Source organism: Heptranchias perlo, chromosome 4 (assembly GCF_035084215.1).
Source record: "Heptranchias perlo isolate sHepPer1 chromosome 4, sHepPer1.hap1, whole genome shotgun sequence".
In the NCBI taxonomy this organism is placed as follows: domain Eukaryota; kingdom Metazoa; phylum Chordata; class Chondrichthyes; order Hexanchiformes; family Hexanchidae; genus Heptranchias; species Heptranchias perlo.
Window position 1 is genome coordinate 132191818 of NC_090328.1, and position 26721 is coordinate 132218538.

At 42.8% G+C, this 26721-nt stretch overlaps 1 protein-coding gene and 1 long non-coding RNA gene across 9 annotated transcripts in view; one reads left to right on the plus strand and one right to left on the minus strand.

Annotated features, from left to right (window-relative positions):
- LOC137321288 (receptor-type tyrosine-protein phosphatase delta) overlaps window positions 1–26721 on the minus strand; it is a 513687-nt gene that overhangs the window by 353218 nt on the left and 133748 nt on the right. The gene's annotated exons all lie outside the window — the stretch shown is intronic.
- The window catches only part of LOC137321287 (uncharacterized), a 73227-nt gene that overhangs the window by 21022 nt on the left and 25484 nt on the right, over window positions 1–26721 (plus strand). The window contains exon 2 of the long non-coding RNA XR_010962769.1: window positions 5366–5494. This is a non-coding gene — a long non-coding RNA (uncharacterized lncRNA). The remainder of the gene's footprint in view (window positions 1–5365; window positions 5495–26721) is intronic.

The following is a 26721-nucleotide window of genomic DNA, read 5'->3' on the forward strand; positions in this document are numbered from 1 at the left end:
TGAATACTAGGACTAGGGGACATAACCTAACATTTAGAGCCAGGACGTGCAGGAATGACGTTAGGAAATGCTTCTACATGCAAAGGGTGGGAGAAGTTTGGAACGCTCTCCCGCAAACGGTAGTTGATGCTAGCTCAATTGTTAATTTTAAGTCTGAGATTGATAGATTTTTGCTAACCAAGGGCATTAAGGGATATGGGACTAAGGTGGGTGTATGGGGTAAGGTTACAGATCAACTATGATCTCAATGAATGGCAGAGCAGGCTCGAGGGGCTAAATGCCACTGCCACTTGCTGCCTCCTGTTATGCGCCACCTTCTCCTGCGAGAAAGCGGGACGTGTCAGTGTCCTGCAAAACGTTTGGGTGATGTGCCTGTCATGGTTGAATAGCTGCCAGTGCGAATGACCTGTGAGTTGAATGGGGGCTGTAGTACGTGAAGCAGTGGATGCAGCTCGTGGTTCAGTTGGTAGGAGATGCCCCTTGACAATTGACCTCACTCACCTTGACCACACGTGTCAAATCATTGAACTTCTTCCTGCACTGCAACCACGTTTGTGGCGCTACGCGCCTGGCAATGACGTCATCCCCTACTGCCTCCCACTGCCTTTTGAGCATATGTCTGGGGGACCGCTTGATCCTCTGCGGATATAGGATGCCCCTCCTTCTGTCCACCTCTTGCACCAAGGTCTCCAGTACATCAGCAGAGAATCTTGGTGCACGCACTCTCGCAGGCCTGGTACAAACTCAGATCGGCAGATTGGTGAGGTCTGGCATGCAGATTGGAGGATGTGGGATTTAGTAGTGCGCAATCTTTATTCAATGTTTTACCATGACTCATCAGTTTGTAAACAGGGACGGGACCTGCATCTGTGTTTCACACGTGCGATGTCTAATCTCCGTTCAGACTCTGTGCGGACCCGTACCTTATATTTTGCACTTATACACGTGGAACAGGCTGCCATTAAGAGGCGCAGGCTGCCTTTAAGAGGGGCGAGCAACTCCCGCGAGATTTGGGCCCCCCTGCTGGTGAGGAGTGCCGAAGCTGGAGAGAACGTCGCAGCTTGGCCTCGATGCTGCACTACAATCGGATAAATGAGAAGGCAGCACGAATCTAACGTGCTGCCTGCGTCAGAACCACCGGGCGGGGGATAATCGCACACCGTGATGCCCATGCCCGGATTCAGGCTTTATCCAATTTAACACCCATAGAGTCAAAAGAGGTGGCAGAGAGTCAAAGCAAGGTGTCTTCAGCGTATATATGGAAGTTAACCCCATGTATACAGATAACGCTGTCACACGGCAACCTATGATGAGGAACAGCTGAGGGCTAAAAATTAAACTTGGGGGCACCTCAGATTTGTCCATATGGGTACAGGAGAAGACCATGCAAGACTAGTCATTAACAGCACAATGAATGAAACCAGATAAGCATAGCCTGCTCTGTTATCTGTGTTCAAACTGAAGTTTACTTTGATTCAACTGTGCCGCTAAAACTGAATCCAGTTATCATGAAATGCAAAGATTCCTTTTTTTTGTATGTGTGTGGCAGGTAGCCACAGTGCCTATTGTATGGGGACTGTGCTTCTTCCAAAGTGTTTCATTTTATGGCCTATCTGCTGATAAACAGAAGCTTGAATGACAAAAATATATTTTTTTATTGGCAATACGATGACTGGAAATAAAAATCAACCCTCTTAATGCCGGCATAACTTGGCCTTCATCAACATCGGACCCAGTCCCCATCTTCAAACGATTCCCCAACAAAAGTTTAAAAACTCGTTACATGCACTGAGATAAAGAACACAGACAAAGCCTCCTCATGTGAACATACTTCCTAACAGCAACATCTTTACATACGTACAACCACACCAAATCCCATCTCAGGTACAGTTCCTCACTCCAGAAATGCTACCATCATACTGAAGCCATGTCAGCAGAAACCCAGCCACATATCATCTTGGTGGCTCTAAATGAGTTAAGCACGTAAATCTGCAGCAAAGCAACAAGGATTTCCCAGACCCATCTCTGAATATGCTCACCCCACAGACTGTTTAATTCAGTCTCCAATCTGCAAAGCTCAGGGTAGTCGACAACTGAAATATGGTTTGGGGTATTCCAATTGCTTCCTCTTTTCCTCTCCAAATGCTTTATGATTCAAACTGTTTGTAAAAATATAACCTTCTGTTATTCCCATTAAAATTATTAATTAGTGTTGATATGGGTTCATTAAGCACATGCAAATAAAGTACCGCATCTGAAATCTAGCCACTGATCAGAGGAGTGTTTAAAGGGAATGGTGTCCTGGCAAACTTTTATTTTGGGGCCAGATGAAAGTCAGAAGAATCATGTATCATTTTCATCACAAGGTCATGTACAAGTAAAACCAGGAGGCCTGTCAATGTGATGTTCACACCTGTATTGTGTGTTAATAACCTGATGAGAAAAAAAAAGACCTGATGGAAATCTAAATTAAAAACAGAGAATGCTGGAAATGCACAACAAGTCGGTGGGCAGTGGAAAGAGAGAAAGACAAGCTAACATTTCAGGAAGGACCAGTTCTGATGCTAACTGGTCTATTGTGCATTTCAAGCATTTTCTGCTTTTATTTCAAATGAAAAAGGTTTGCCAACCACTTTTTTTTTTATGAAGATGATGCCCTTTAAAGTCTCATTATCAACGTGTTTTCAACAACAGTCAACAATTCAGAGTACTGGCCTTAGACTGTGGGTATTTTTCATGCTAATAACCCTGTCTGCTGAAATTATAAATAAGTGAATGGTAACTTAATAAATTGTAACAAATGAGTCACCAAAATAAAGGTCTTGAACTGAACTGTGTGTATATATGTTTCCTGTTACTTACTATGATGTACAGCACCACAGTTTAGTCAATTGAGGCACAGTTAAGATATTTGTATACAATCAATTCCTCTTAATTCAATTTTTAAGCACTTTGCAGTGTTATTTACATTATTTAATTCAAATTGTTGGATATTCCAAATATTTTAGTGGCAAAAAACAACTTTTATTCTCGGGATGTGGGCATTACTACCAAGGCCGGAATTTATGGCCCTTCCCTAGTTGCCCTTGAGAAGTCTTCTTAAATTGCTGCAGTCCGTGTGGTGAAGGTTCTCCCACAGTGCTGTTAGGTAGGGAGTTCCATGATTTTTCCCCAGCGACGATGAAGGAACGGCGATATATGTCCAAGTCGGAGTAGTGTTTTATTTGGAAGGGAACGTAGAGGTGACGGTGTTCCCATGCACCTGCTGCCCTTGTCCTTCTTGATGGCGGAGGTCGTGGGTTTGGATGATGTTGCTGGAGAAGCCTTGGTGAGTTGCTGCAGTGCATCCTGTCGATAGTACACACTACAGCCACGGTGCGCCGGTGGTGGAGAGAGTCGACGTTTAAGCATGTGGATGGGGGGCCGATCAAGTGGACTGCTTTGTCCTGGATGGTGTCGAGCTTCTTGAGCGTTATGACAGATGCACCAATCCAGGCAAATGGAGAGTATTCCATTACACTCCTGACTTGTGTCGTGTAGATGGAAGAGAGGATTTGGGGAGTCAGAAAGTCAGCCCCTCACCACAGAATACCCAGTCTCTGACCTGCTAGAGTAGCCACCACATTTATGCGGTTGGTCCTGATGAGTTTCTGGTCAATGGTGACCCTCAGTACTTTGATGGTATGGAATTCAACAATGGTAATGCCATTGAATGTCATGGGGAGGTGGTTGAATTCTCTCTTGTTGGAGATTATCATTGCCTGGCACTTGTGTGATGCGAATACTACTTGCCACTTATCAGCCCAAGCCTTGATGTTGTCCAGTTCTTGCTGCATGCGGGAATGGACAGCTTCATTATCTGAGGAATTGTAAATGGAGCTGAACACTGTGCAATCATCAGCGAACGTCTGACCTTATGATGGAGGAAAGGTGATTGATGAAGCAGCTGAAGATAGTTAGGCCGAAGACGCTGCCCTGAGGAACTCCTGCAATGATGTAGTCATTTTGACACAGGTTGGATAAGTCACAAAAAAACCTCTATGCCAATCAGATAAAAGAGAGAGAAAAAAGTCAGCACTTACTGCATTCACTTGGAAGGTACAGCCAGAATATGCCTGAATTTCCATGGGGTTCTGTCAATCTCTTGCTATAGCTTTGGCGTAAACCCTCTAGAAATGGCATTTTTAGCCGTATACACCGCAGAAATTCCAGGAATACACTTTTTCTGTTTTGCAGTAAGTATAAAAAATACTCTAATAAAACACTCATTCTAGTCTAAAGCATTCCTGGATGCATCTCCATTTGCAGGATGTCATTACATGTCTCCCATTTATTTCTAGTGTTATTTTAGAAGAGTTATTATATAGCTGGAGGTTATTAGTAAGTACCTCAATATGAAAGCACTCACATGAGGAATTAAGAAACATCTGTATAATCTCTCTTGTCAAACTCTCTAAATAACAAATGCTCACTGAATCTTAACTGACTATGGTGTAGAGTAAGGCAGTGAGCAACTATACCTGTGCAGTGCACGATGCAATCATAAGGTTTAATGAAGCTGTTATTTTATCAGGGTTTGGCTGTAAGGTCTCTTCTTGTTTTAAAAAGATGTTTCTCTAGAGAAGCACAAACACACTAGATTACCACAGCTCAACAACATCGAATGGAGGGAGTAAGTTCAACATCTCACTCTGCAGAGTTCCTGATCTCAGTTGAGCTATGCAGTAAGGCAGTGAGTGTTAGAACAGGCACTTCCATGCAAAAGATACTGCTCTTGCATGGTCTTGACTAAGAGCATCATCAGCAGAGACCAGAACGTAAGCTTCAGGCTAACTGCAGTTGGCAGCCTGAATAGGGAGGGGAAAGGCAAGTTGAAGGGTGCATTTCTTCAACTGTATCCCCACCAACAAAGTTTTGCCCCTTTTTCTTGCCACACACCTCTGATTCTTCTTCCTCTTCCCAATCTGCACCTCTGAAGTTCCTTCAAATCTTATCTTCATCTTGCTTTTCTTTCCAGTGCAACTGTTGATTTCATTTTTCTGCTCCTCTTGATCTGCTCTCACCTCAAAAAAGCTCAGGAGTGATATTTTCAAGGAATACTACTTAAGTGGCATGACCCAGCACCTCCAGTTTTGTAACAGTGATCTAATGCCAAAGTAATACAGCATCTTACCAAGAGGCCCCAACAAGAAGACGAGTGAATGGGACAATTTCTTTTTTAAATCCATCCCTCCCCAAAAACACAAGGAACTATCGAAGATTTAGGAATTACTCCGACGTTAAAATCTTACTCAAAGTATTTTCAGATACAAATAAGATTGAACTGTGCTAGATTGAAATAAACATGACTGTGATTTATTTCCAGCTTTCCCCGGAGATATTTTTTACATAATACATAGCACGATCATGCCGCAAGCCACAAGGTTCAAGCAATTCAAGAAATTCTGCAAATGACAGATGAATAGGCATATGATGAAGTGGGACAACACCACAGGTAAGAAACAACATTAGGGAATCATCATTTCCAGGAGACAGGGAAGAACTTTCCAATGTGGTCATTCTTTCTGAAAATTTGTGGATTTATTATATTCTGAAAACAACCCCAACCAATTTAGCAGCACGGCCAATCCATGTCGCGTGACATAATTCACAATAATGACATTGAAACAATTTCCGTCTGGAAACAATTTCTGTTGTTGAAGTAAGTGAACACTGTAGGAAGCCAGCAATTTTACAAATGATGTTTGATGTTACAAACTGAACTGCATTTTATGCAATTTTTTCCCATAATTTAATGTTTATCTACGTTTAAATAGCCTGTCAAAAAAATCTGGGATTACACATCTTTAAAGAGTACAAAGAAACCATTATTTTAGATAATTTTTTCTGTTTCTGAAACTGTCATCTAAACAGTGTAAAAACTATTGGAACAATGATCTTTTAGGAGCTTGGGACCATGAAGGAGCTATGGTAGACTAAGCTTCACATATGGAGCAAACTTTATAAGCTGGACTAGATGCAAAGGACCAGAAAGGTCATATTCAATTTGAGCTGGGTGATGTAACATTCCTTTTCATTCATTCAACATCCACATATAAATTGATTATACCACAGTAGGACGGGAAATTGAGATGGGAAGCTCTGTGACTTGCTTGAAGACCGCAATCGCAAAACACCTTCCCAGTTCTGTTGTCAAACCTGGATCATAATGCTTTATCGAATAGAGAAACCTTTGCATAATGGCCCAAGAAGTGACCACAGCACAAGTAGAATGATCTTTTACTCTAGCACCACAGGAACTACATTGTGAGATACAATCTGTTACCGAGATAGCTAAATGCTGTTCAGTAATTGGTTTGCCTAAAGATTATAACTGCGAAAATATCTCTGGTTCTATCCATATACAAAGCTTAGGCTCTGTAAGCTTCAGAAAAATGATACTCCCTTTTTAATTAGGAAACAACTGAGAAAAAATTCAGAAAAAAAGATTTCCTGATACAATTGACACACTGGAGCAATTTTAGGCATAAAGTTGGATGCGATCTTAGAGATGCTCTTTCCAAATGCCAGCTAACCAGTAAGGCATGAAGCTCACTAGCTGAGCTAAGTACAAAAAATGTTCTAATCAGTGTTATTCTAATGCCAGTGGTAACCCAAGTATGGGATACCGTTGGTTTTAAAATAACACCAATCAGAAAATCTAGGCTTACAGTCTTAAAAGTAAGGAACTTAAGATCAAAACACACCACGAGTTCAAATGGGTTTGACATACAGTCTGAAATCCCAAACAGATGTTAGAAGCCCTGTCAATGGTTTCATTTTCCAGGCGTCTTTCATGAACCAGTCCTTTGGATGGAGCATACTGCCAGATCTGGCCCTTCGACTAAGAAAACAGTTCCAGCCTGAGAAGGATCGGCCTGGTTTAGTAGGTGCTCTGTAACAATAGGTCTGAGAACAAAAGCCTCCTTTGGCAGTATGTCTCCTTGTGAATGATCCTGGGTATGAGAAAGAATGCTGGCAAGCACCATCCGATCAACAGGTCCTGTATGGCTCTGTACTGTTAAAATGGTTCCTCCCCTCACCCTGTCAGATGACTACCTCTTAAAATGCATGTGAAGAGTGGATTTCTGAGAAATTATCCATGTGTTTTAATTTTGGAAGTTCGATGCAATCAATTCATGTTCAGTAAATAACCTGCTTGTCAAAAGCTGCTACTCAGTTATCAGCCATTCATCATGACAGATTCATGAGAACATTCTGATGCACAATTTCTTGAACACTTTTAATTATAATGCAAGCTTTTCAAGAACATGAATAGTTACATACTTTTAACTTGCTCTAGTTCGGCAAATTTCATTAATGACATAAGGTCCAGGTAGTTTCTTATAAATTAGCTTGTAAATGGTAAAATATGCAATCAGGATGAAAAAGCATTCAACTTAAAGTTGAAACTATCAAATTAACAGGAGTAATTATAATAGGTGCATATTTTTACAGAAAACAAACAGAATTTAATAATTTTTGTCTCAAAACCAGCCACACGACACCAATCCCTCTCAGGGACACAAGTTATTGACTGAATGAATATGAGCAGCATTGGGGTTCAGGGGGTGTCCAACACCCCCAAAACTCAGAATCGATGCTGTTGTAACTGGGATGCAAGAGTTTCAGACCAAAATCCAGCAGCTTTATAACAGAGATTGTGTTATAGCTAAGAGATTGATAATGAGGCAGGAGTACTGAGTAAGAAATAACTGACGTATGATACGTCAGAACTACACCAACCAAATCTGGATTTAACTCTGTTTTTCATTCCTTAACAAAATACAATGATTAAACACTTTTTCTGTATTTAGGGTTTTATTTTCACACAGCAAGGAAGAAATAACTTGCATTTACATAGCGCCTTATCACATCCTCAGGACGTCTTGAAGTGCTTATCAATTAATTACTTTTGAGGTGCAAGCACTGTTGTTATGTAGGCAAACGCAGCAACTAGTTGCACACAGCAGGTCCCACGAACAGAAAATAAGATGAATGACCAGATAATCTGGGGTTTTTTCGGTTGTGTTGGTTGAGGAAGGAATATTGGCCAGGATATTGGGAAACCTCCCGCTGCTCTTCGAATAGTGCCCAGTGATCTATATCTGCTTGCAGAGTCAGACAGATGGTTCAGTAGATGCTGGCAGTTTTCTGGTATCTCAACCAAGTGGCTATTCTTCAGGATAAATTCAGTGATGCTCCGCTCCCTGTACTGAGCGCCACTAAGTAGGAGCACAGGTCGGAGACAGGACTATCACACCATAGGGCCTTTTTCTGCGACAAGGCTGCGTGCCTTGCTGAATTAATCTGTTCATGTATGGACAGTGAGTGCCAAGCGGCCATTGGTGAGCATTATGTATGAGCACCTTCCGATGGAGGTCACTGAACAGTGGTCAGGAACAGAGGCCTTGGCTGATTTTTTTTTCTGCTTCCTAGCCCAAGGACACAGACCAATTATAGTGCTTCTACTGCTATCCCAGGTAGAATGAATAAAGAAAGACTTGTACTTATGTAGCACCTTTCACGACCTCATGCCAGCCCAAAGCTCTTTACAGTCAATGAAGTACTTTTTGAAGTGTAGTCACTGTTGTAATGTAGGAAAAGTGGCAGCCAATTTGCGCACAGCAAGGTCCTAGAAACAGCAATCGGATAACGACCAGATAATCTGTTTTATGTCTTGGTTGAGGGCTAAATATTGGCCAGGACACTGGAAGAACTCGATCACTCGAAATAATGCCATGGGATCTTTTACATCTACCTGAGAGGACAGACGGGGCCTCGGTTTAACGTTTCATCCAAAAGACAGCACCTCTGACAGTGCAGCACTTCCACAGTACTGCACTGGGGTGTCAGCCTGGATTATGTGCTCAAGTCTCTGGAGTGGGACTTGAACACACAACCTTTATGACTCAGATGCAAGATTGCTACCTACTGAGCCACAGCTGACATAATAATAATAGAGCATAGACCAAGGATCTTTCCAGGCTGAAAAGTTTAGTGTCGCACTAGGTAGCACAGTTTCTATTAAGGCATTAGGAAAATGTCTTCTGCAGACTTAAAATTTAAAAATCTCACACAAAACATAAAGGGGTAGATTTTCAACTTGCTGGGCAGGTGTAAAACCGGAGTTGCGAATGGGCCGCCCACTATAGAAACCACCCAATTTTCATTTCCATTGATTTTAATTGAAATAGAAATCGGGTGGTTTCGACAATAAGTGGCTAATCCGCAACACCAGATCTCGGTCCTAGCGACAAGTTGAAAATCTAACCCAAAGAAATCCTAAGTAACAGCGAAACAAAACTTATTATACAAGAAAAACAAGAGAATGGGGGAAATTGTATTGGCACCTCACTTGGCTTTTCACCAAGCACATGTTTTTGTTCTTTCAATGTCTGCCCATTGCCTCACTGATTTTTTTATAAATATGAAAAATTTCTATTAATCAGCTTGCAGCTCAGTTAACACGTTAACTTCTGCACTGGGAGTATCCGTTGTTTCTTCTCCCTTCCCTTCCCTTTTTCCCAGCTCCACTAAAATGCTTGATTATTGTGCAGTTTTCAGTTCTGCCAAAGGGTTATACCCAAAATGTTGGCTTGTCATTTCTCGCTCCCAATCCTGACTGACCTCCTGTATATTTCCAGCATTCTCTGTTTTGGCTTCAAATTCCCAAATGCTAAATAAGTATTATCGACAATTAGCTAAGTGGTAATGAAGAGCAGCGTGTTGGCACTGTATGCCTACAGGAGTAGCTCCATTAAAAACAGAGCGAAGTTACAGTGCAGACTATTACATTTGGAAATAATCAGCTCCGATTTAAGCATGCAAAAATATATCGATACAACGTGCCTATTAATGCTAAACAATTTATTATAAGTCTTTTCTTCCCCAGAGAAATGAATTGCTTCCACAATCATTAGCTTAGCAACATATGAGCTAATGCATTATTAACTTTACAAATTGAACTGTATAGACTTATAAACATCACTCTAGTGATGATAGCACACTGCTATAAAAGATTAAGCCATTACAGAGTTATAAAAGCATAACTTTTCTGATTTATTGCACACAGAAGTGCAAATTCTTCATGGTTAAAGAAAACATAATTTTCAGCTTCATTTTGTTCTGAATTGGGGATTCATACATGGATTTGCTCACAGTTCCCTTGAGTGTTAACTCTCAAGAATAGAATATCAAAGAACTGTTGGCACTCATCAACAGTATTGATATGCTCCCTATAAATATTAACAAAGGCAATTTACAGTGATGTTAGTTGCTATTCTGAATACACACAAAATCACATTAAGCTACGATATAAATATTTACACTAAATATCTATGCTCTGTGCTGTTATCAGTAATAATGTGAAAGCAGGAGACTGCCCAGCAACTGCTTAGCATTCACCATGGACATCCTGACTTATCCGGCTCACAACCATTACACTTAGGCATTTATGTCAACAACTCAATAATCCAACAGCTATAATATTCTACTGCTGCAATTGCTGCTTTAGCCTCTAGTGACCTGATACAGGTACCATTTTAACAAGATAATTCACCTTCTGAATGAATGAATATGCAATGTAACGATAGAAATAAGGTATATTCTGTGTGAGAGCACATATTCTGAGCTACTCTCAGATAGTGGCATCATGAATTATAAACCATGGGAGAGGGAACTAATGCTATGCAATGCAAAATTTCAATTGAAAAGAAAACACTATGTCATAAACTGACGCAGGTATTCACTAAGATTTTTCTTCTTGATAGTAAGTTACAGAATATTAGACACCAGAATGAGGTTAATTTTTATTGAACTGACAAGATGCCCCATTTTAGTCTTCAGTGGCAATAGAGTTTTCCCAATAGTACATGCAGAGAAGATGAAAGCTATGTATATATATATTACGCAGATTGGAATTGTCAGCCATAAAATTTAGCAGACCTACAAATGTTGGAAATTGAATTTTATTTCTTATGTGGCCAAATTATAATTCCCCATCCTGCTTTCTCCCCTCCCTTTTTAAAGGTGCCAACTTGTACTGGGGGAGAGATCCTCAGGTCCCACCAGATCCCCAGTACCTTATACCAGTGACCATTCTTAATGTTTGAGACTAGACAGTGAGTTTCTGCAACCTACTTGACTGTGAAGGACATCAGAACAAAACCCAATCCCGCTGACGTCCAACATTTACATATAGGCATTTCCAGCAATGGTTACCAATCAGAAGTAGGATCCCTGGATGATTTTGTTCCCTTACTATGGCTATGGATATTAGGGCCAACTGTGGTGACCCCGCTACAACCCCAGTTGAGGTCAGTTAGTTCAGCATAGATTGAGAATAAAACGTGGACCATCCTGGTCTGTATGGCTCTCTTGACAGCACCATTTAGTCCGTTTACTTACTGAGCATTTGTTTTTATTTCCGAGCAATTTATTAAAGTCAGCCATTAGTTCCCTTTTAATGGCAGTGGCTAGTTTTGGTACGACTGAGCTAAAGATGTAGCTCTGTGTGTTTATCATTTGTTGCAATATCTGAAACACAAGCAGTACTCCAATCGTAGTAATATTTGACATTAGAATCCGAAGACTACCAAGGATGTCAGAATTTCCCAACAGGGAAATTCCTGGGAATTATGTTGCTTTTCAGTTTTCTCCTCTGATCACATCATGGATTCAGTCCAGGACTTGTCAAGATTCCTCATCAGTCATACTTACTGATCTGAATCATAGCAGTTACTTTGAAACATATATTTAAGAGCTGTCAATAAGAATTTCCATTAAATAAAGCATGTAAACTCTCCGAGGAGGCAGCTCTCACAGACTGAACATTTAAACTGAGGCTAAGCCTGTTTTTTTTTAAAAACTATTTATTGTGATTACATTGGATTTTCCTCTGAAGTAGCTCTTAGGAAAATATTTACGAGCCATCTCTCTTAGCAGCACACTAGCAAAATGCACAATTCAAATGCTGTGGGTTACAGGCTCAAGTCTCTGAAGAAGCATTCATTCTATTTTGAACATTGATCAAATGTGTAGCTCGTTGCTGCCAGTGCTCAGTGGTACCCAGGGTTCAGTTATGCTACTGGGTGGGTGCCCACTTCTAACAGCCACACCTTACAATAACAGTAATATGGGGACTGTAAAGGAGCCCACTGACTCATTTGGTCCCCTTTCTGGAGCTTCACAAGATAATGGGGGAAAAAAATGAATTAATGCCAAGTTTTATGTACTCGCTTCAAGTTCTGAATTTAGTTTAGCTCAAAATTGAAATGGAGTAAGTTACTTATCATTTTGCTTTAAAAGCACAAATTTCATGTGTCAGTCAGGAGCAGGCTCTGAAGTGGGTAAAAATGGTTTCATTCAATCTCCACCCCACTTTTGACCTGTCATGTAATCATAGGCCGAAAATTGCTTAAAAAAGAACAGTGAGCTCAACAGTGCTCACCGATGTTAGTGGTGAAACGGAGGAGCAAGTTCCTGCTTTCATACATACGCAGTGAAACGCAGAAAAATACTGTTAGGGAAATTAATGGGGCTAAAAGCTGACAAATCCTCAGGGCCTGATAATCGATATCCCAGAGTAATAAAGGAAGTGGCCCTGGAAATAATGGATGCATTGGTGATCATCTTCCAAAATTCTATCAACTCTGGAATAGTTCCTACAGATTGGCAAATGTAACCCCACTATTTAAAAAAGGAGGGAGAGCAAAAACAGGGTATTACAGACCAGTGAGCCTAACATCAGTAGTGAGGAAAATCCTAGAGTCGATTATAAAAGATGTGATAACAGAACACTTGGAAGGCATTAACAGGATTGGACAAAGTCAGCATGGGTTTATGAAAGGGAAATCATGCTTAACAAATCTACTGGAGTGTTTTGAGGATGTAACTAGTAGAATAGATAGGGGAGAACCAGTGGATGTGATGTATTTGGATTTTCAGAAGGCTTTTGATAAGGTCCCACACAAGAGGTTAGTGTGCAAAATTAAAGCACATGGGATTGGGGGGAATACACTGGCATGGATTGAAAATTGGTTGACAGGCAGGAAACAGAGAGTCGGAATAAACGGGTCTTTTTCCAGGTGGCAGGCAGTGACTAGTGGGGTACCGCAGGGATCAGTGCTTGGGCCCCAGCTATTCACAATATATATCAATGATTTGGATGAGGGAACTGAATATAACATTTCGAAGTTTGCAGATGACACAAAGCTGGGGTGGAATGTGAGCTGTGAGGAGGACGCAAAGAGGCTCCAATGTGATTTAGACAAGTTGGGTGAGTGGGCAAGAACATGGCAGATGCAGTATAACGTGGATAAATGTGAGGTTATCCACTTTGGTTGTAAAAACAGAAAGGGAGATTATCATCTGAATGCTGATAGATTGGGAAAAGGGGAGGTGCAACGAGACCTGGGTGTCCTTGTACACCAGTCGCTGAAAGCGAGCATTCAGGTGCAGCAAGCAGTTAGGAAGGTGAATGGTATGTTGGCCTTCATTGCAAGAGGATTTGAGTACAGGAGCAGAGATGTCTTACTGCAGTTATACAGGGCCTTGGTGAGACCACATCTGGAATATTTTGTGCAGTTTTGATCTCCTTATCTGAGGAAGGATATCCTTGCCACGGAGGGAGTGCAATGAAGGTTTACCAGACTGATTCCTGGGATAGCAGGACTGACGTATGAGGAGAGATTGGGTCGACTAGGCCTATATTCACTAGAGTTTAGAAGAATGAGAGGTGATCTCATCGAAACATATAAAATTCTAACAGGACTGGACAGACTAGATGCAGGGAGGATGTTCCCGATGGCTGGGGAGTCCAGAACCAGGGGTCACAGTCTCAGGATACGGGGTATGCCATTTAGAACAGAGATGAGGAGAAATTTCTTCACTCAGAGGGTGGTGAACCTGTGGAATTCTCTACCACAGAAGGCTGTGGAGGCCAAGTCATTAGATGTATTCAAGAAGGAGATAGATATATTTCTTAATGCTAAAGGGATCAAGGGATATGGGGAAAAAGCGGGAACAGAGTACTGAGTTAGACGATTAGCCATGATCATTTTGAATGGTGGAGCAGGCACCAAGGGCCGAATGGCCTACTCTTGCTCCTATTTTCTATGTTTCTATGAAATCCGGAACTTGGTCCTCCTGGTTCGCCGATGATATGACAGTTCGCATTAAAGGGTTATCGCCGGCTGCAGTCAACAGAATCAACAGACCAGCACTAACTTGCTCTTCTGCCCAGCTGGAAAGTATCCAATATTACCACAAAACAGGTACACTTAAAAATACCAGGTCTAAACTAAGTTTTAACATTGCGGTAATCTTAATGACTGGCAAACAACGAAAAATAAACTTTTAAAAGAGTGGAGTCTCATCACTGCCTACAACTGTTTTTACAAATGATTTTAGTGTTGTACCTTTCACTTCCTGGATTTTATGTTCCAGCTTGTGGTAACCGTTCGCAGCCTCTCAAAAATGCTGCAATCTGATTGGTCAAGGGGAGTGATCCTCTCGATTCTCCCACGGGTCCTAGCTTCACTGGAGCTAACGCTGGGCCCTTCTCCACTTTCCGTTAGAGGAAGTGCACCCAGTAAAGACCGCGGTAAATTAGTGGGTTAGTATAAATCTATGGAGCGGCGAGCATTGCACATTCAGTGCTCCGAGCAATTTCTGGGCCCATATTTGGCAATTCATTTGTCTCAAGGAGAAGGCAATCACCAGGGAGATTCATTATCCATTCAGGTCAATGCAATCTAACCAAATTTAAACCTGTGCATAAAACCTGTACGTGATACAGCCCCATGTGTTCAAGAGAAAATCAGACTTGGAACCTGTAATTTAGAAGATATGCAATGCAGATTAGACTGCTTTATCACAAAGTTTGCAATCACCAAAAAGCATGGGCACACCATTCAAATGCTGCAATTATCCTGATACCCAAATGGTCTGCACCCTCATCCAACTTCAAAAATGTGCATCAATGTAAATTCAAATCGTGCATCTGCAAAGCAGAGACACAACTGAGGTGACATTATTCCATCATCTCTTGTTGCTGACACTTAGGAACAAAGGAACAGGAGGAGGCTGTTCAGCCCCTGGAGCCTGTTCCGCCATTCTTTTTTTTTAATCGTTCACGGGATGTGGGCGTCGTTGGCGAGGCCGGCATTTTTTGCCCATTTCTAATTGCTCTTAAGAAGGTGGTGGTGAGCCGCCTTCTTGAACCGCTGCAGTCCGTGTGATGAAGGTTCTCCCACAGTGCTGTTAGGAAGGGAGTTCCAGGATTTTGACCCAGCGACAATGAAGGAATGGCGATTCATTTCCAAGTCGGGATGGTGTGTGACTTGGAGGGGAACGTGCAGGTGGTGTTGTTCCCATGTGCCTGCTGCTCTTGTCCTTCTATATGGTAGAGGTCGCAGGTTTGGGAGGTGGTGTCGAAGAAGCCTTAGCGAGTTGCTGCAGTGCATCCTGTGGATGGTACACACTGCAGCCACAGTGCACCGGTGGTGAAGGGAGTGAATATTTAGGGTGGTGGATGGGGTGCTAATCAAGCGGGCTGCTTTGTCCTGGATGATGTCGAGCTTCTTGAGTGTTGTTGGAGCTGCACTCATTCAAGCAAGTGGAGAGTATTCCATCACACTCCTGAATTGTGCCTTGTAGATGGTGGAAAGGCTTTGGGGGGTCAGGAGGTGAGTCACTCACCACAGAATACCCAGCCTCTGACCTGCTTTTGTAGCCACAGTATTTATATGGCTGGTCCAGTTAAGTTTCTGGTCAATGGTGACCCCCAGGATGTTGATGGTGGGGGATTTGGCGATGGTAATGCCGTTGAATGTCAAGAGGAGGTGGTCAGACTCTCTTGTTGGAGATGGTCATTGCCTGGCACTTGTCTGGCGCGAATGTTACTTAGATCGTGGCTGATCTGTATCTCAACTCCAATTGCCCACCTTGGTTCTGTAACCCTTAATGCCCTTGCCTAACAAAAATCTATCAATCTTGGTTTTGAAATTTTCAATTGACCCCCCAGCCCCAACAGCCTTTTGAGGAGAGAGTTCCAGATTTTCACTACCCTTTGTGTGAAGAAGTGTTTCCTGACATCACCCATGAACGGCCTTGCTCAAATTTTAAGATTTTGCCCCTTTGTTCTGGACTCCCTCACCAGAGGAAATAGTTTCTATCCACCCTATCAAATCCTTTAATCATCTTAAATACCTCAATTAAATCATCCCTTAATCTTCTATATTCAAGGGAATACAAGCCTAGTCTATGCAATCTGTCCCCATAATTTAACTCTTTTAGCCCCGGTATAATTCTGGTGAATCTGCTCTGTACCCCTTCCAGGGCCAATATATCCTTCCTTAAGTGCAGTGCCCAGAACTAAACGCAGTACTCCAGGTACTGTCCAACCAACGCTTTATATAACTGTAACATAACTTCCAACCCATTGCATTCCAGCCCCCTTGAGATAATGGGTACCATTCCATTAGCCTTTTTAATTATTTGTTTTTCACTTGGTGGAGTTCAAAGTCTCACTCTATTGTCAGACATGCTTGCACTATACTTGCTGTTCTCCATGCTGTCTTCAGATCAGGTACAGCGACAGTGTGCCCACTGCGTGTCTGTCTTACAGTAGGATGATTTATTCCACACATGGCCTCAGGCTGTAGATGAATGGGAGCACACACAGCTGCCATTCTCTCAGCCCGGCCACTTTGGAAATCATAAAATGACAGAAAATACACAGATCAATGAGCACCTGAAAGAGAAAGATAGGTTAACATTTTGGGTGCAGCCCTTCATCAGAACTCACATTGGGGGCTCGATTTTCGCACCCCCGAGCAGGTGCGTTCGTGGCCGGGGGGGGGGGGGGGGGGCTGCGAAAATCGGGGATTCCCGGGGCGGGTCCGGAGCCCGGCTCCAACCCGCCCACTTCCCGGTTCCCCAGTGACGCGTTGACATGCGGGCGCAGCCCCCACCTGTGGGACTCCGGCCGGCAATTAAAGCCAGCGGGGTGCCACTTAAAGTAATTATTTAGGTACTTCAGTTCATTTACAGACCTGATCAACATGATATTTTAGGAGAGGTGGGATTTTCAAGTCAACTGGGACTGAAACACTCCCAGTTCAAATGGATGTGTTGCAGCCATCAGCCTGTGGCAGCTGCAAAGGTCCATTTGGCAGGTGGTGGGGTGGGGTGGGGGGCGGGGGGGTGGGGGGGGGCGTGGGGAGACCCTCACTCATTGCAGGAGGCCACTCTGTCACTTTGGACAAAGTTTGGCATCACCAGCCTCGCCGGCCACACTGTCCACCTCTGACACGTGGAGCTCCACAACACAGTGCTGTGACACATCCACCTGTACAGCAGGAGGGAGGGAAACCGCAGAGAGAGATGCGTCGCAGAGGGCACTACCCTCACCACAGGGTCCACAGACCGAGGCTCAGCTTCCTGGACCTCTCTGAGCAGCAGTGCACACGGAGGCTCAGAGTCAGTCGACATGTAGTCGTGGACATCTGCAGCCTCCGTCATGCCGAGCTGCTCCCGGCTGGCCCGAGCACCATCTTCTTACCTGTCGCTGTCAAAGTCACCACTGCCCTCAACAACTTCTCCTCCGCATACTTCCAGGGTGCCACCGGGGACATCGCCGACGTCTCTCAGTCATCTGCACAAAAGAGCCCTGCAAATACACCTACACCCACTCTGCAGTGACACAATGGGTGGCATCAGGTGTGGGTCTTCATTGTGATCCTCAGGAAAGGGCATTATTGCACAAAACCAGACAAGATTCGCAAAGACGTGGCAGTAGTGGTGATAATATAATATGTAATGTGTGTTGCTCAGAAATTAAATAGAAGTAAAAACCATGACAAACCCTCAACCACCCTTGTGCCTCCCCTTCATGCTCACGACACGTTTGCCTTACGCTGCCTACTGCACATATGTGATGCATGCCCTGTGGCTGCAGCACAGGTAGTGGCAGGTTGAGTGAGGCTGACTGTGAAAGAGATGCATGAGAGGGTGAGTATGAGATAGAGCCATGAGATTGTATGAGGATTGTGTTAAGTGGTAGTGGTGGGATGAGTACTGGCGAGGTGAGTAAGTGCAGGTAAGATGAGGATGAGCTTTGAGTGGGTGTGAGGGGTGATTTGACACAGTAGTGTTGGCAGTGCAGAAGGAGATGTGGGGTGGGGGCGGTGATGTGGCAGACGGAGTGTAGGGGAATGAGTAAGTGTACTCACTTTGGCTGACCTACTTAGGTCATTGCAGCGCCTCCTGCACTGTATGCAGGTGGGCGATAAGTTGGTGGTGCTGGTGACCTCCTCTGCCACCTCGAGCCAGGCCTTCTTGGTGGCAGAGGCAGGCCGCTTCCTCCCACCCGCCGGGGAAAAGATCTCTGTCCTCCCCCTCCTCCTCACCCCATCCAATAATACCTGGAGTGAGGCATCATTAAACCTGGGAGCAGCTTTTCCCCTCGGCTGCTCCATGCTGTAATTTTGCCTATTTTCTGCAGCATCAGTCAGGAGAGGACTGCCCCTTTAAATAGGGCTCCTCCAGCTGACAGCCTATGATGCGGGTGCGCAGTCCGCCCGCTGCGCAGCTTTCTAGGGCGAAACCCGGAAGCCAAGGTAAGGACCTTCAATCAAACTGTGATTGCGTGCGGAGCACACTGATTTCACTGGCCGCATTACCCACTCACCCAGTCGACCCCCCGCTGCCAACCCGCCACCCTCCTAATATCGGGCCCTGGGTCACAGTTGAAAAATTCTGTTTTTTTTCTCTTTCAGGTACTGACTGACCTGCTGGCCATTCGCAATATTTTCAATTTTTATTTTTAAAAAGGTACCAACCACTCTGAAGCAGCCAAGTGAACAATTCACACAGCACTCCAAAAAACAATTTACATATTCGTTTTCAATTTATGTCATCACCCAAAAGCAAAGGTGTACAGGTCAAATTTCAGACATTCACCCTTGTACCCAGAATGGTCCTCGTGCCACATCATTCCAGTCAGAAATCTGCAGCTGAGTAAATCTTTTAAACTGTATCAGTCAAGTAGAGCAAAGTCAAGTGATAGCAACTTGTTGCACTATACACACTATTCTTGGCAAACTTGTCGATGGGGGTCAAAGGTTCATCCAATGTCAGCTCTGTTCACTTACTTGTACCGTACTAATACAATATGACCTTGATTATCCACATACCCGATTATTGTGAAAACTTTCGCGAGGTACATGGCCAGATCAGAAGAGCCACAGGAAAATTAATTCTTTACTCTCAATGACCCAGTGACATTTTGTTACAACTCTGGTGTCTGTAGTGCCATTTAAATCGAAACAAAAAAATGTTGTCAGTACAGTGCCTATACACTGAAAATGTTCAGGACAAACAGGTCCTTTAGTGAGTTCACAGCAATGTTAAAATAAGCCAGAGATTCGAAGTCCCCGCCCTACAGTAGCTTATGGGACAATTGCCTCCCAATGCAGAAAATCTGAAACACTCGCATACTTTGCTGCCACTGAAAAGTCAAACGATCCCTAAACGTTTCAATGTGCAGGTACTGTACTGACAAAACATTTTGTTTAGATTTGAATGCCACTACAAAGACCAAATGTGAAACAAAAGGGCACAGATTCATCAATAGTAAAGAATTGTTTATATTACATGGCTGGGTAGGGAGCGACTGTGTCATGATGCATAGCGCATCACAACTATCTGGGACAAGCTGGATGGACCAATGGGTCTTTTCCTGTCTGTCTTTTTCATATGTTCAGTTTATTATCAGGATCCTACATAGAATACAAGGGTCAGTGCAGCTGACATAAAGGTTATACTGTTCTATATAGGTGACAGTAAATACAGTTTGCACTGTATTCTTACTTGAGTCATAGAATTCACTCCTGTACTACTTTATTTCATTGCAGGTTAATTAAGGGACCATTTATACTGTAGCTTGCATTGCAGCCGGACAGAACTGCGATCACATTACAGCTTGTGCCTGGCTGGAAATATAACAGTCTTACATAGAAGAGACTGAGTGAATGCTTGGATACAGGGATTGGCAGAGTTTATCTTGTCAGTTAAAAGTTTTAATGTTGCGAAAGCAGGAAGGGGAAGTTCCACGTTCTAAACACGAGATTAGGTAGGCTTACAAAGTGTAGGGGGGAGGGGTCCGATGGGTTCCCCTGAGCTCTTTGTAAACCGCGTTTGACCCCACTTTAGTTTACAATCCATGAGGTGTCAAACCAAAACGGTGCGAGACTACACCCTCCAGGGAATCTCGCTGTTCTCACTCCAGTCAGGTCAGGCCCCGACTCCCGAATAATGCTGCCAATTTAGCGCCGGTAGGAAACAGAAATCATTTTGCACCGTATTACACTTGCGATGTAAATGCATCCTTCGTGGGACTCTTAATTATCCAACAATGTATATATGTGTTCACACATAGGGGCAGCGAGGCTGATCGAGTTACATTGAAACTACAGCACAGAAACAGGCCATTTGGCCCAATTGGTCCATGCCGGCGTTTATGTTCCACGTGAGCCTCCTCTCTCCCTACTTCATCTAAGCCGATCAGGATCCCTTCTATTCCTTTCTCCCTCATGTGCTTCTCCAGCTTCCCCTTAAATGCAACTATGCTATTTGCCTCAACTACTCCTTGTGGTGGCGCGTTCCATATTCTCACCACTCTTCGGGTAAAGAAGTCTCTTCTGAATTCCCTATTGGATTTATTAGTGACTATCTTATATTGATGGCCTCTCGATATGGACTCACCCACAAGTGGAAACATTTTCTTTACATCTACCTATCAAACCCTATCATAATCTTAAAGACTTCTATTAGGTCACCCCCCCCAGCCTTCTCTTTTCTAGAGAAAAGAGTCCCAGTCTGTTCAGCCTTTCCTGATAAATCCAATTTCTATTGCAATCCATAAGGGATTCACACAAATACAAATGAAGCAATTGCATCAGAGTAAGAAAGTTGCAGAATCTGATACTTCAGCATCTGTGATATTTAGCATGGGCTCCTGTACTGTCTGCTATTACGGTATTCCTGCACCAATGTACTGAGACTGCATTTGTGAGCCATTTGCACATTAATCATGTTGTAACTGAGTTCCTCTGTTCTCATGAGAATGTGCATCAGCTGTTCCATGAAACAATGCACTGATAGTATGGAGCGTGAATGAGCAACAAGAATGTATCAGATGGTTGTCAGGGTGACACAAGGTACCTCACAGATGTCTTGAGCGTGGCTTTGTGTGAGACACAAGACATCCTGGCACCAACCATCTAGTCAAGAGCATTTAATGGCAATAAAATCTGCAGCCCTGCTAATTTCTGTTCCATTTTCTCTGTCTGGACCAAGACATCTCCATAATTCTCTCTCTGGTCAGTTGTCACAGCAACAAATAACGTGGTGGCAAACCTATTACTAGCTCTTGAAACCCAGCAGGAATGCAGGAGGGGAGTGTCCTGGAACACTGACAGCATGGAAGCAAAAGGGAGGGGGAGGGGGACTTATGGAGGCTCCAACAGCAATAGAAGTGCTAACGGCAGACGTGCAGAAAACTGCTCAGGGTGCCTGCCTACGTGACCTGTTTTGTATCATAATTCATCTTGCTATAGTATCTCCTGACAACCTTACAAAAGGGAATGAGGAAAGGGTTCTTTTACATTCAACACATGTTAATAAAGTAGAAAGAGTTCTTTCAGAGCAAAATGTGTTCATACAAATCCTCCGCACTATTCCTTTGGCCTACATAGATTAGACTATTGAAACTCTGTAAATAAATTGTGCAAGTTGTACAGAGAGTTTTGAAAAAAAAAGAGAAGCATGACCAAGTTTTCTAGATGGGGGGAGGGGGATAACTGTTGGTTGCTTAATGAAAATATGACTTCTAAATACATTCAACGGGATGAATTTTAGGAATGACACAGAAATGGACATGCCAACCTCTGTGCCTGATATTCCAATTAGCGCTCCCAGCACCAAAGTACTGAGCCGGGGCACTAATTCATAAAACCTATCTCATATTAGAATGACAAGGGTACTGTCAATTTATTAATGACATCCTTTCCACGTAAAGACTAAACAGCAAAGTGAGCGTGTAAGTGCCTTCCTAAGTCGAACAGAAATCTAATTTTGGGTTTGGCAAAGTGGAGCTGTATGGATTCTTAAGTGATATATGTCTGAATAGAGTCGCTAAGTAATGGCGTGCTGGTCTGTAAATAACTTACATCTTATGGCAATGATATAACTATACTTTAAGGTCAGTCAAGATGGGAAGGGAGAATACCAAGGAATCAAGTTTGTGTCTTTGAGAATTAATCAGAAATCCTAGTGACATTGGGTTTCCCCAACAACTCAGGTTTTAAAGATTCACTTTTTAAAAAAAAAACATCGCTATTTATTAACAGAAACCACTGATATGCTAATTATTGTTAAAGAATAAAATTTTAAATATTAATAGTGAATTAATACTAAAGGATCACCATTTTCCCACTATTAATGGCACGTTAACCAATTTGTTGAGTTTAGAAAATGCAGAGGAGTTTCAATACATCATAGTCCAAGGGGACTGACAAACAACTCAATATATTGAGACTGCAATATATGGACATGTCTGCTCCTGACCTACCTGGACTCTCTGGCACCGGTCTCCCGCTCCCTCAGGCTGCCAGCACTTTTTTTAAAAAACAGTACAATATCTGTATTCCATAACCTGCTGACATCAATGCTGTGGTAGCCTCTTACAGTACTCTGACCCCAGTGCCAATCTGATGGTTTCCCATGCTTTTAATTTTAGGCAATGCAGTAAAGCTTCAATTGAAATGAAAATCAGGTGTGGTGTATGATGGACAGACAATCTGACATCGCCTGTTTTACATCCCCTCCCAGTGAGAGCGTGGAACAGTCAACACATGGCAGGGAGTCAAAACAGTCAGCACTATTCATACACCACCAGGTTCTTCTGTTTAAATTGGGAGGGCACAGGAATCTTTTGTTCTCAGTGAATGCTCTCTCATTCGTGGATAAAATCCTAAATCCACTAATGACAGAGCAGCATTGAGTACAGCCCTGGGCCTGCCAAATACAAACTGGAATAATAGTGACAGCTCTGACTTTCAGTCTTTGACCTGACTTCTGCACGTTGAACAGGAATCAGAGCGAGACGAGCGGGAGAATATCAGACCGGCACTAGAATCAGAATACTGCAGGAGACTACAATATCACAATAAATCCGACCACATTATCAATGTTGTGATAGCTTCCTGTAGCATTCTGACTCCAGTGGTAAATAAGGACAGTACGAGAGAGCAGGAAACCTGCCATGGAGAAGGGCACCGGGCCAAAATCACTTTGCTATATCAAGGAATTATTGCAGTAAAATGTAATGTTAAGGATCAGGACCATATGATACCTGGAGGGTAGCTTTGTATTTTTACACTCCCTGTGCAGTGCATCGCACATTGGGATCACATAATCGGAATATTGGGCATGGAGAATAGCACACCCATTACCCAACCACCTAACGTGGTGGGTAAAACTTTGGAGTCTATTATTAAGGAGACAGTAGCGGAACATTTGGATAAACATAATTCAATAGGACAAAGTCAGCATGGCTTTTCGAAGGGGAAGTCATGTCTGACAAATTTGCTTGAGTCCTCTGACGACATAACGTACAGGGTGGATAAAGGGGAACCAGTGGACGTAGTGTATTTAGACTTCCAGAAGGCATTCGACAAGGTGCCACATAAAAGATTATTGCTCAAGATAAAGAATCACTGGATTGGGGGTAATATTCTGGCATGGGTGGAGGATTGGTTATCTAACAGGAAGCAGAGAGTTGGGATAAATGGTTCATTCTCGGACTGGCAACCAGTAGCCAGTGGTGTTCCACAGGGGTCGGTGCTGGGTCCCCAACTCTTTACAATCTATATCAACGATTTGGAGGAGGGGACCGAGTGTAACATATCAAAGTTTGCAGATGATACAAAGATGGGAGGGAAAGTAGAGAGTGAGGAGGACATAAAAAACCTACAAGGGGATATAGACAGGCTGGGTGAGTGGGCGGAGATTTGGCAGATGCAATACAATTTTGGAAAATGTGAGGTTATGCACTTTGGCAGGAAAAATCAGAGAGCAAGTTATTATCTTAATGGCGAGAAACTTGGAAGTACTCCAGTACAAAGGGATCTGGGGGTCCTAGTGCAAGAAAATCAAAAAGTTAGTATGCAGGTGCAGCAGGTGATCAAGAAGGCCAACGGAATGTTGGCTTTTATTGCTAGGGGGATAGAATATAAAAACAGGGAGGTATTGCTGCAGTTATATAAGGTATTGGTGAGACCGCACCTGGAATACTGCATACAGTTTTGGTGTCCATACTTAAGAAAAGACATACTTGCTCTCGAGGCAGTGCAAAGAAGGTTCACTCGGTTAATCCCGGGGATGAGGGGGCGGACATATGAGGAGAGGTTGAGTAGATTGGGACTCTACTCATTAGAGTTCAGAAGAATGAGAGGCGATCTTATTGAAACATATAAGATTGTGAAGGGGCTTGATCGGGTGGATGCGGTAAGGATGTTCCCAAGGATGGGTGAAACTAGAACTAGGGGGCATAATCTTAGAATAAGGGGCTGCTCTTTCAAAACTGAGATGAGGAGAAACTTCTTCACTCAGAGGGTAGTAGGTCTGTGGAATTTGCTGCCCCAGGAAGCTGTGGAAGCTACATCATTAAATAAATTTAAAACAGAAATAGACAGCTTCCAAGAAGTAAAGGGAATTAGGGGTCACGGGGAGCGGGCAGGAAATTGGACATGAATTTAGATTTGAGGTCAGGATCAGATCAGCCATGATCTTATTGAATGGCGGAGCAGGCTCGAGGGGCCGATTGGCCTACTCCTGCTCCAATTTCTTATGTTCTTATGTTCTATTCACTACTTTTAATGGATGGGCTGTGCATGAGGCACGCGATTCTCCACGTCCAATATTCTGACATGCACTCCCGGCATGCAATGCTCTATGCTGGGCATGAAAAATTTATCCTAATAACATATTCAACGTATCAAAGTTCAATATATCAAGGCTCAAAGCGCATAAAAACAAAGAGGGAAAAATCCAGCCACAAAAATTTGTTTGGGTGAAAGCAAAATTGGTGGATCCTTCTGCTCAGCAGAGAAGCAAAAGTGTTCCATCTCATCACCTCTTCTGACTAGCAATAAAACAGCTCTGGAGGCTCTCCATGATTGTTACCTACTTCCATATCAGATAAAGCACATGGCAATTTGCAGGGATATAATTAATATTCTGAGAACATAAAGGTGATAGGACATTTATTATAGTTAATGATGCCATTGCTGATCTTCTGAAACTTGCTTGTGAAGGGAAGATTATTTTTTCAAAGTCCACAAATCAGCTGCAGCACAGGTGGGGGGAGTAAAACAGTAATTTTTGTTGTGTTGGGCAAGTCAGGTACTAATCTAACCTCATGTCACAGTAGGCCCACACGTAATTGTTTCAGACCGGAAATACTTATGCTAAAACGAAAAGCACAGACGACACATGCTGGGGTCTGACTTGGCATCATACTTACCAAATGAGCGGGACTGAATGAATAATCCATAGGAGACATCAGAGGAAGTGAAATTCCTCCTGCTGACCATTTTAGTACAAATAAGATTTCCAATGCTTTTGTTTGTAACATGCCTCACTTTAGTAAAATGTTTCAGATTATGTTGCGCGCATAACGCGTAGCAGATGTATCCTGCTCCTCTCTGGTGGTGCTACTACCAAATGTTCTATCTGCACCAGTACCAGTAGTGCTGAGATATGGGCAATTTTAGTGTTGTGCAGTCACACGAACTAAGAACTGGGATGAAACAATTCAGATTCATTCATGTGGGACTTTTACCCTTATTAATAAGAGAAGGCTAGGAATGGCTGTTCACCTGTTTGACATAAACAGGTTACTACTCCCCATGAAAGATACAGGGAGAGGAATTCAAAACAAGCACGGTAAACATTTGTGCACTAACACTGTTGATAGTAATTTCTACCCAAGAAAGAAGAGACTTGTATACCATCAGTCTAGGCTGGATTTAAACATGGGCCCAAAGGTAAAAGCTCTGTTAATCCACTGCACCATCCATTCCACTCACTGACCTCTGCTATAAACACCTCCACATTGTTATATGACAATGAAATGAATCAAACGCAGATGTTTAAAAGCAAGTTAAAAAAAACTGTCAATTGTCTACTCCTGATAATTCAAAGTCAGTATTTGCACTAAAAAAAGATCAAATTTATCCAGTCATTTTAATTAAATAACTGAAATAAAACAGCACTGCAGACTTTTTAGCGCAAACTGAATTCAAGGAATTGAGTGATTTGAATTAAGCGACTTTGACTTGTCGAGAGTATACTCTAGTTTAATAACCCTTCTGTTGCAGGCTGAAAATACAGGGAAGCATTTTGAGCTGTGAGCTGGATACGACGAGGATGCTTCAACAAAAGAACTCAATCGAAGGACCTTACAAATACGTTTTTTTGTTGTTGTTGCCATATTTATGAAACTGCACCTTATTAAAAGCTAGTCAAACAATGAATAAAGAGTTTATGGCACCTTCTTATGAATTTCTAATTGCAATAATGAAATTCAAATGAATTCTGAGCAGTTCAATGCAC